We start from the raw sequence: 7,699 nt of genomic DNA, 5'->3' as shown, positions 1-7,699 counted from the left end.
TTTCTTCAAAAATTTATTTTTCTAAGTTGGAGAAAAAAATATCTATGTCCAAGGAAATTCTAAGGAGTCAAAGTACTCGTAGTCAAATATATTGTGTATTTGACTAAGGGTGCTTTGGTTTGGTACAATCTAGAACAAGATCGAACAGCTGGTTGCACATGGAGCAGCCTCATGCCAACCAAACGGTACTCCAGAAACAGAGCACATTTTTGTGGAAAAATGTGCCAAACGTGGTGCATTCTTCAAAATGTGTATGGGTCACCATGGTCACTGTGTACGGTACGGCGAGTCCAACCCAAAGAGCGTATGCACGTGATCATTTGGGACAAAAACGATGTTCCCGGCAGGGTTTCATGTGAAAAAGTGAAACTGCTCGGTCTGCTCCAGGCTCGAGGTTGGAGCAAGCAGAACATGTTCTGGCCGACCCAGAACAGGTGCAGTCCCAACCAAACGCGCTGTTCTGGTGAATCCTGTTCTAGTTCGTACCAACCAAACGCGCCCTAGGGCCACACGTTTTTATTTCTACGTTTCTCGTCACCTGAAAATCTAAAAACATATGCGAGAGGTGGAAAAAAATAAAAAATGACCAAAAATTTAAAAAAAGTTTACTAGACCTTTGTTCACACTAAAATCCACCAGTACACCATGCAAAATAGCGTCCATAGTTAGCAACTAGTATGTGGTAGGAGCTTCTATCACAATCTGTGCATGTGCAGCTAGATTGCCCACAAAAAATGCCAACCTCGCATCATGTGTCACGCAGGCCAGGCACACATTATGTAGATGTGCATGAGTGTGCTGGTCCCCACATGCACAGTCAAGGCAGCACAGTTTTTTTTCTTTTTTTCTTCCAGACTCCTGAATCGTATGCGCGCGGGTGACGAGAAACCATAGAAAATAAAAACGTGTGGCCTAAGCAGTCAAATACGCGATTATATTTGACCGCTTAGGTATCAGGGAAATTAGTGGGGTCAAATACTAAGAAGGCGATACATAATTATATTAATCATAACTCGTAACATTTTGTCCTTCTTTTTTTCACAATAATTTTATTGGCTCACCATCCGAGTAAAATATAGTCTCCGTCATTTTTCTTCTAATGTCAAGCATAAGGTTGGTTGCAAAGCTAAGAAAACCCAATTTTCTAACGATTCATTGTTTGACAATGCAGAAAAATAACTGGCCGCCGATGCTTGAAAAATATATTGGTTTGAATTGCTACAAATTGCGTGAGAGCGGAATATGATATTAAAGGGGAAGTTAAGGCAAAAAATAAATTTTCACCAGTTGTAGTCTTCGGGGTGCTGAGTCGAATGGTCTTGGTCCGAGAAAGCTGAGACGCTCCCTTCCAACTTGAATCCCAATCGAACTCGCGCACTTCCACCGAAACTGGGTGACTGCGCCCTACTAGATGGGGATTTGTATGCAAAATGTTACTTAAAAGCGCCATTTCGTTCTTATAAAAGCACGGATGACCGCCATTGGCCCATATGTTGTAGTCTTTTGGACGCTGAGTCGACTGGTTTTGGTCCGAAAAGGCTGCGATGCAGCGTTCCTCCTTTATTCCCAATCGAACATGGTTGAAGAAGCGGTCACGTGCTCAGCGTACACCAGTCACCTGGCCACCGTGCCTGCAGGGTACAACTTACTAGCCTGTATGACCTTTTTTGGGTGCAGTCCTGTCACTCGAGTTGAACTCGAGTTGAACCTTGGTGTGAAAGTTGTCGCCTGCTGGCGTGGTGACCAGGTGATTTGGGCACCCAGGAGCACGTGACCGTTTGTTCAACCAATGTTCGATGGGAATAAAGGGGAACGCTGCATCGCAGCCTTTTCGGACCAAAACCCAGTCGACTCAGCGTCCAAAAGACTACAACATATGGGCCAATCGCGGTCATCCGTGCTTTATAAGAACGAAATGGCGCTTTTAGTGACATTTTGCATACAAATCCCCATCTAGTAGGGCGCAGTCACCCAGTTTCGGTGGAAGTGCGCGAGTTCGATTGGGATTCAAGTAGGAAGGGAGCGTCTCAGCTTTCTCGGACCAAGACCATTCGACTCGGCACCCCGAAGACTACAACTGGTGAAAATTTAATTTTTGCCTTAACTTCCCCTTACCAACCACACAACAAGCCGACCTGTTTGGGAGCTATTACGCGTTGTATTTCCCAGGAGATAGCAACCAATTGCCGTATGCAATATGCAATATTCTGGTCCAATGCCAGAGCTAGTATTGCAAGCACCGCTGTGCGTTAGTATGGCCAATGCCGACACTAACTGGGGCAACAATGCCCGGCGAGAATTCAGACGTGTAATATACAGAGCATGCAGTAGGGATACACTTGTGGCGAATGTAGGCGCACTTGGCTCAATGCCGGCCTGCCCACGATCCCTACTGTTGAATTCAGATGTGTCAATACACGAGCATGCAGTAGGGATGCACTTGTGGGCGAATGTAGGCGCACTTGGCTCAATGCCGGCCTGACCCACGATCCCTACTGGTTGAATTCAGATGTGTCAATACACGAGCATGCAGTAGGGATGCACTTGTGGGCGAATGTAGGCGCACTTGGCTCAATGCCGGCCTGACCCACGATCCCTACTGTTGAATTCAGATGTGTCAATACACGAGCATGCAGTAGGGATGCACTTGTGGGCGAATGTAGGCGCACTTGGCTCAATGCCGGCCTGACCCACGATCCCTACTGTTCTCCCTTACGGGATGGCTTAAAGGATGCACTTGTGAGCGAATATAGGCGCACTTGGCTCAATGCCGGCCTGACTCGCGATCCTTACTGTTCTCCCTTTCGGGATGGTTTCGAATGGAGTGCTAGTGAGAGATGATGGGGTGGGTGGTGGTGATCAGAAACTGGCCGCGATAGTCAAACAATTTGACCGTCAGCACAGCAAAGCGAAGAGCAAGAAACAACAGCATGGCGAATTGGAGTAATGCGCATGCTCCGCACAGTCCCGTGCGGAAACGCGGGAATTCGGAGTGCGTGCATGTTATGCATGTACAAGTGTTGCTTATGGCAAGGATGTTGGTGTGTTGCTAACTCCACTTACCGTGCCATGCACGGAAACTTATATTTACCAACCACACAACAAGCCGACCTGTTTGGGAGCTATTACGCGTTGTATTTCCAGGAGATAGGCAACAATTGCCGTATGCAATATGCAATATTCTGGTCCAATGCCAGAGCTAGTATTGCAAGCACCGCTGTGCGTTAGTATGGCCAATGCCGACACTAACTGGGGCAACAATTGCCCGGCGAGAATTCAGACGTGTCAATACACGAGCATGCAGTAGGGATACACTTGTGGGCGAATGTAGGCGCACTTGGCTCAATGCCGGCCTGCCCACGATCCCTACTGTTGAATTCAGATGTGTCAATACACGAGCATGCAGTAGGGATGCACTTGTGGGCGAATGTAGGCGCACTTGGCTCAATGCCGGCCTGACCCACGATCCCTACTGTTGAATTCAGATGTGTCAATACACGAGCATGCAGTAGGGATGCACTTGTGGGCGAATGTAGGCGCACTTGGCTCAATGCCGGCCTGACCCACGATCCCTACTGTTGAATTCAGATGTGTCAATACACGAGCATGCAGTAGGGATGCACTTGTGGGCGAATGTAGGCGCACTTGGCTCAATGCCGGCCTGACCCACGATCCCTACTGTTCTCCCTTACGGGATGGCTTAAAGGATGCACTTGTGAGCGAATATAGGCGCACTTGGCTCAATGCCGGCCTGACTCGCGATCCTTACTGTTCTCCCAAAAATACAACATGACCCAAACAGGATTTATCGGCATTACTATTTACAGCAATAGATGCGAGCGCCGTCCAATGCGGCTGCCCATTAGCATAGTGGGCAATGCGCTCTACGTACCAGATCTGGAACAACGCTGCTGGCACTGATCAGTCCCTGGTTGTAGCTTGCCCTGGCGCGGGGGCGACAAGCGTCCGGAGCGCTGCAGCGAAGCGTATGTCGTGCTGGAGCTGTCCGCCAGGCCCTGGCGGATGAAGTACATGGTTGCGTCGTCAACTGCTGAAGGGTGAACTGCGCTGGTTGTGTCGGCACTGCGTCGGCAGTTGGGCTGCGAGTCCAGAAGCGTCGACAACCTGACCCAAACAGGATTTATCTACATTACTATTACACTACAATTGATGTGAGTGCCGTCCAATGCGGCTGCCCATTAGCATAGTGGGCAATGCGCTCAACGTACCGGATATGGAACAATGCTGCTGGCACTGATCAGTCACTGGGTATGGCTTGCCCTAGTGCGGGGTGACAAGCGTTCGGAGCGCTGCAGCGAAGCGTATGTTGTGCTGGAGCTGCCCGCCAGGCCCTGGCGGATGAGGTCCATGGTTGCGTCATCAACTGCTGAAGGGTGGACTGCGCTGGTTGTGCCGGCACCGCTTTGGCAGTTGGGCTGCAAGTCCAGACGCGCTGACAACCGGACCCAGACAGGATTTATCTGCATTACTATTACACTGCAATTTATGTGAGTGCCGTCCAATGCGGCTGCCCATTAGCATAGTGGGCGATGTGCTCGAAGTACAGGATCTGGAACAATGCTGCCGGCACTGATCAGTCCCTGAGGTTGGCTTGCCCTGGCGCAGGGCGACAAGCGTTCGGAGTGCTGCGGCGAAGCGCATGCCATGCTGGAGCTGTCCGCCAGGCCCTGGCGGATGAGGTCCATGGTTGCGTCGTCAACTGCTGGAGGGTGGACTGCGCTGGTTGTGTCGGCACCACTTCGGCAGTTGGGATGCGAGTCCGGCAGCGCTGACAACCTGACCCAAACAGGATTTATCTGCATTACTATTACACTGCAATTGATGTGAGTGCCGTCCAATGCGGCTAGCCATTAGCACAGTGGGCAATGCACTCAAAGTACAGGATCTGGAACAATGCTGCCGGCACTGATCAGTCCCTGAGTGTGGCTTGCCCTGGCGCAGGGCGACAAGTGTTCGGAGCGCGGCAGCGAAGCGCAAGTTATGCTGGAACTGGCCGCCAGGCCCTGGCGGATGAGGTCCATGGTTGCGTCGTCAACTGCTGGAGGGTGGACTGTGCAGGGTGTGTCAGCACTGCGTCGGTAGATGGGCTGAGAGTCCGGAAGCGCTGTACTCGAAGACGAGTAAGAGACTTAGCAGGATCATTGCAGAGTCGCCGTTGGGCTGAGAGTCCACATCAGCCGGTCTGTTGAACGGAAGGGGGAGGATCTAAGGCCAAATGGTGGTGCCTTATCTACATGGTACGAACCTTCCCAAAAATGCCAAGCCGGGGCCAGACATGAGGGGAAACAGGCCAAAGCCGCCAGGCATACTTCGTGTCAGCTTTAGAGAGGAGAGCTCAGCATCAGGGACCTAAATTTCCGAGCCATCTTCAAGATTATGGGCTGGTGCGAAAACAGCTCCGGGGGCCCTGGAGGGGTGTGCTGCTGCGTAAGTCGCACAATACGTGCTCCATGCGTCGCGAACCTCCTCCCGACTAAAGTCTCCCAGGCCAGGGATGGGGCTGCAGTTGCCTCGGCTAGGTTCTGCTCCGCTGCCGGAGCGGCCAAGTCCTCGCGTACGGTAGTCTGGAGCCAACTTCAACTCGAGCAGGTGAGTCCGCGGAGTAGGTTTTGTTCCTGTCGGGTCTAAATAATTGCGGGATGCCAGTGCGTTTCGCAGCTCAGCAGAGCGCATTTTGGCTGGACATCGCTCACTGACAGAGACATGGTTGATCGGATATTGATCAGAAACTGGCCGCGATTGTCAAACAATTTGACCGTCAAGGCAGCAAAGCAAAGAGCGTTATGGCTGGACATCGCTCACTGACAGAGACATGGTTGATCGGATATTGATCAGAAACTGGCCGCGATTGTCAAACAATTTGACCGTCACTGCGTCAGCGCAGCAAAGCAAACGGAGCGTTTTGGCTGGACATCGCTCACTGACAGAGACATGGTTGATCGGATATTGATCAGAAACTGGCCGCGATTGTCAAACAATTTGACCGTCACTGCGTCAGCGCAGCAAAGCAAACGGAGTGTTTTGGCTGGACATCGCTCACTGACAGAGACATGGTTGATCGGATATTGATTAGAAACTGGCCGCGATAGTCAAACAATTTGACCGTCAGCGCAGCAAAGCAAAGAGCGTTTTGGCTGGACAGTCGCTCACTGACAGAGACATGGTTGATCGGATATTGATCAGAAACTGGCCGCGATAGTCAAACAATTTGACCGTCAGCACAGCAAAGCGAAGAGCAAGAAACAACAGCATGGCGAATTGGAGTAATGCGCATGCTCCGCACAGTCCCGTGCGGAAACGCGGGAATTCGGAGTGCGTGCATGTTATGCATGTACAAGTGTTGCTTATGGCAAGGATGTTGGTGTGTTGCTAACTCCACTTACCGTGCCATGGCACGGAAACTTATATTTTAAACAGTATACCTAAACAGGGACTTCCCCAGGGACTCCTAGTCCTTGGCGGATCATCAAGTTAGAAAGGGTCCAAAAATCCTCGGTCTTCGTTTGGGTTCGTTAAGTTTCATGTTTTGTTATGTTTGCAACCCCCTCCCCTTTTTTGTTATATTGATGAAGAAATGAAGCAGAAATAGAGGAAGTGCGTGCGTAAGGTTTGAAAGTTCTGGAAATTTCAATGCTTTTCGAACAGAATCTGTTATTGTTTTGGAGAATTATCCGCAATGGGCGAATGACTCATGGCTTCAATTAGTGATCTAAAGGCCATATAATCTTCGTTCTGCACTTCCTAAAACTTCAGAACATTTGAAAGTTATAGAGGGATACATGATTTTGCATAAGGCACTGAGGGCAGATCTGAAAATGAAGGGAAATTTTGTTGCACCATTTACTGTGCGCTGCCGTCTGGGTATCCCATGCACGTAACACTTTTCATCCAATGATTAGGGTTTCACCTTTTGACAGTACCCAGTTCCTACTCTGGACATCTGGACATCTTGTTCCATTCCCTCAATGGGCTCTGACTTTCTTTCAAACTGTTGCTCGTTACGGCTCTGGTAGACGCAACCTCTCTGTGTAGGATCTGATTGCGCTCTTCCTTCAGGCTCTTTCCTCTTTGCGTATCACCTGTGATTGTCGGCTGTAGTCGGATGTCCCTTTGCTATTTGGATGGGTACTTAGTGAAATGGAATTTTTTTATTTCACCAAGGAAAAAAATTGGAGACGTATCCAATTTCGAAAGAAAAGGTAACAGCACCGACGCAATCCACACAGTCAAGTAAGCCAATTTCGTAACCGAACCGAACGTTTTCGCTCCCTTCTCATCATGGGTAAGTACAGGGAATAATGGAAAAATGTCAAAATAGAGCAATTTATAGAGCTACAGCAAAAAGCAAAGATTTTTTTATTTTTTTATACGAAAGTCCACTATATACCCGGATACTCTGATACCACTAGCACCTTACCACACTATAATATTATCAAAAAACATTCATTGAGTTTTTGTAATCATTGCTGCTTGATGATCGAGACAGGCGTGAAACTCTGAGTCACAGCCAACCCAAGCTCGGTATCCCATTCTTTTTGTATGAAGCTCTGCACCCCGGTACATTGAGCACTCTTTCGAGGACCACACCCAACTCAAGTTCCGTGTATTCTCGATATGTGCGAGAAGTGTTGGCGGGGCCAGGCGCTCTGCCGACCTCAAAGTTCTCGGCGTGTTCGCA

This window comes from Sycon ciliatum, chromosome 2 (genome assembly GCF_964019385.1).
Source record: "Sycon ciliatum chromosome 2, ocSycCili1.1, whole genome shotgun sequence".
In the NCBI taxonomy this organism is placed as follows: Eukaryota; Metazoa; Porifera; class Calcarea; order Leucosolenida; family Sycettidae; genus Sycon; species Sycon ciliatum.
Note: the sequence above shows the minus strand (reverse complement) of the source record.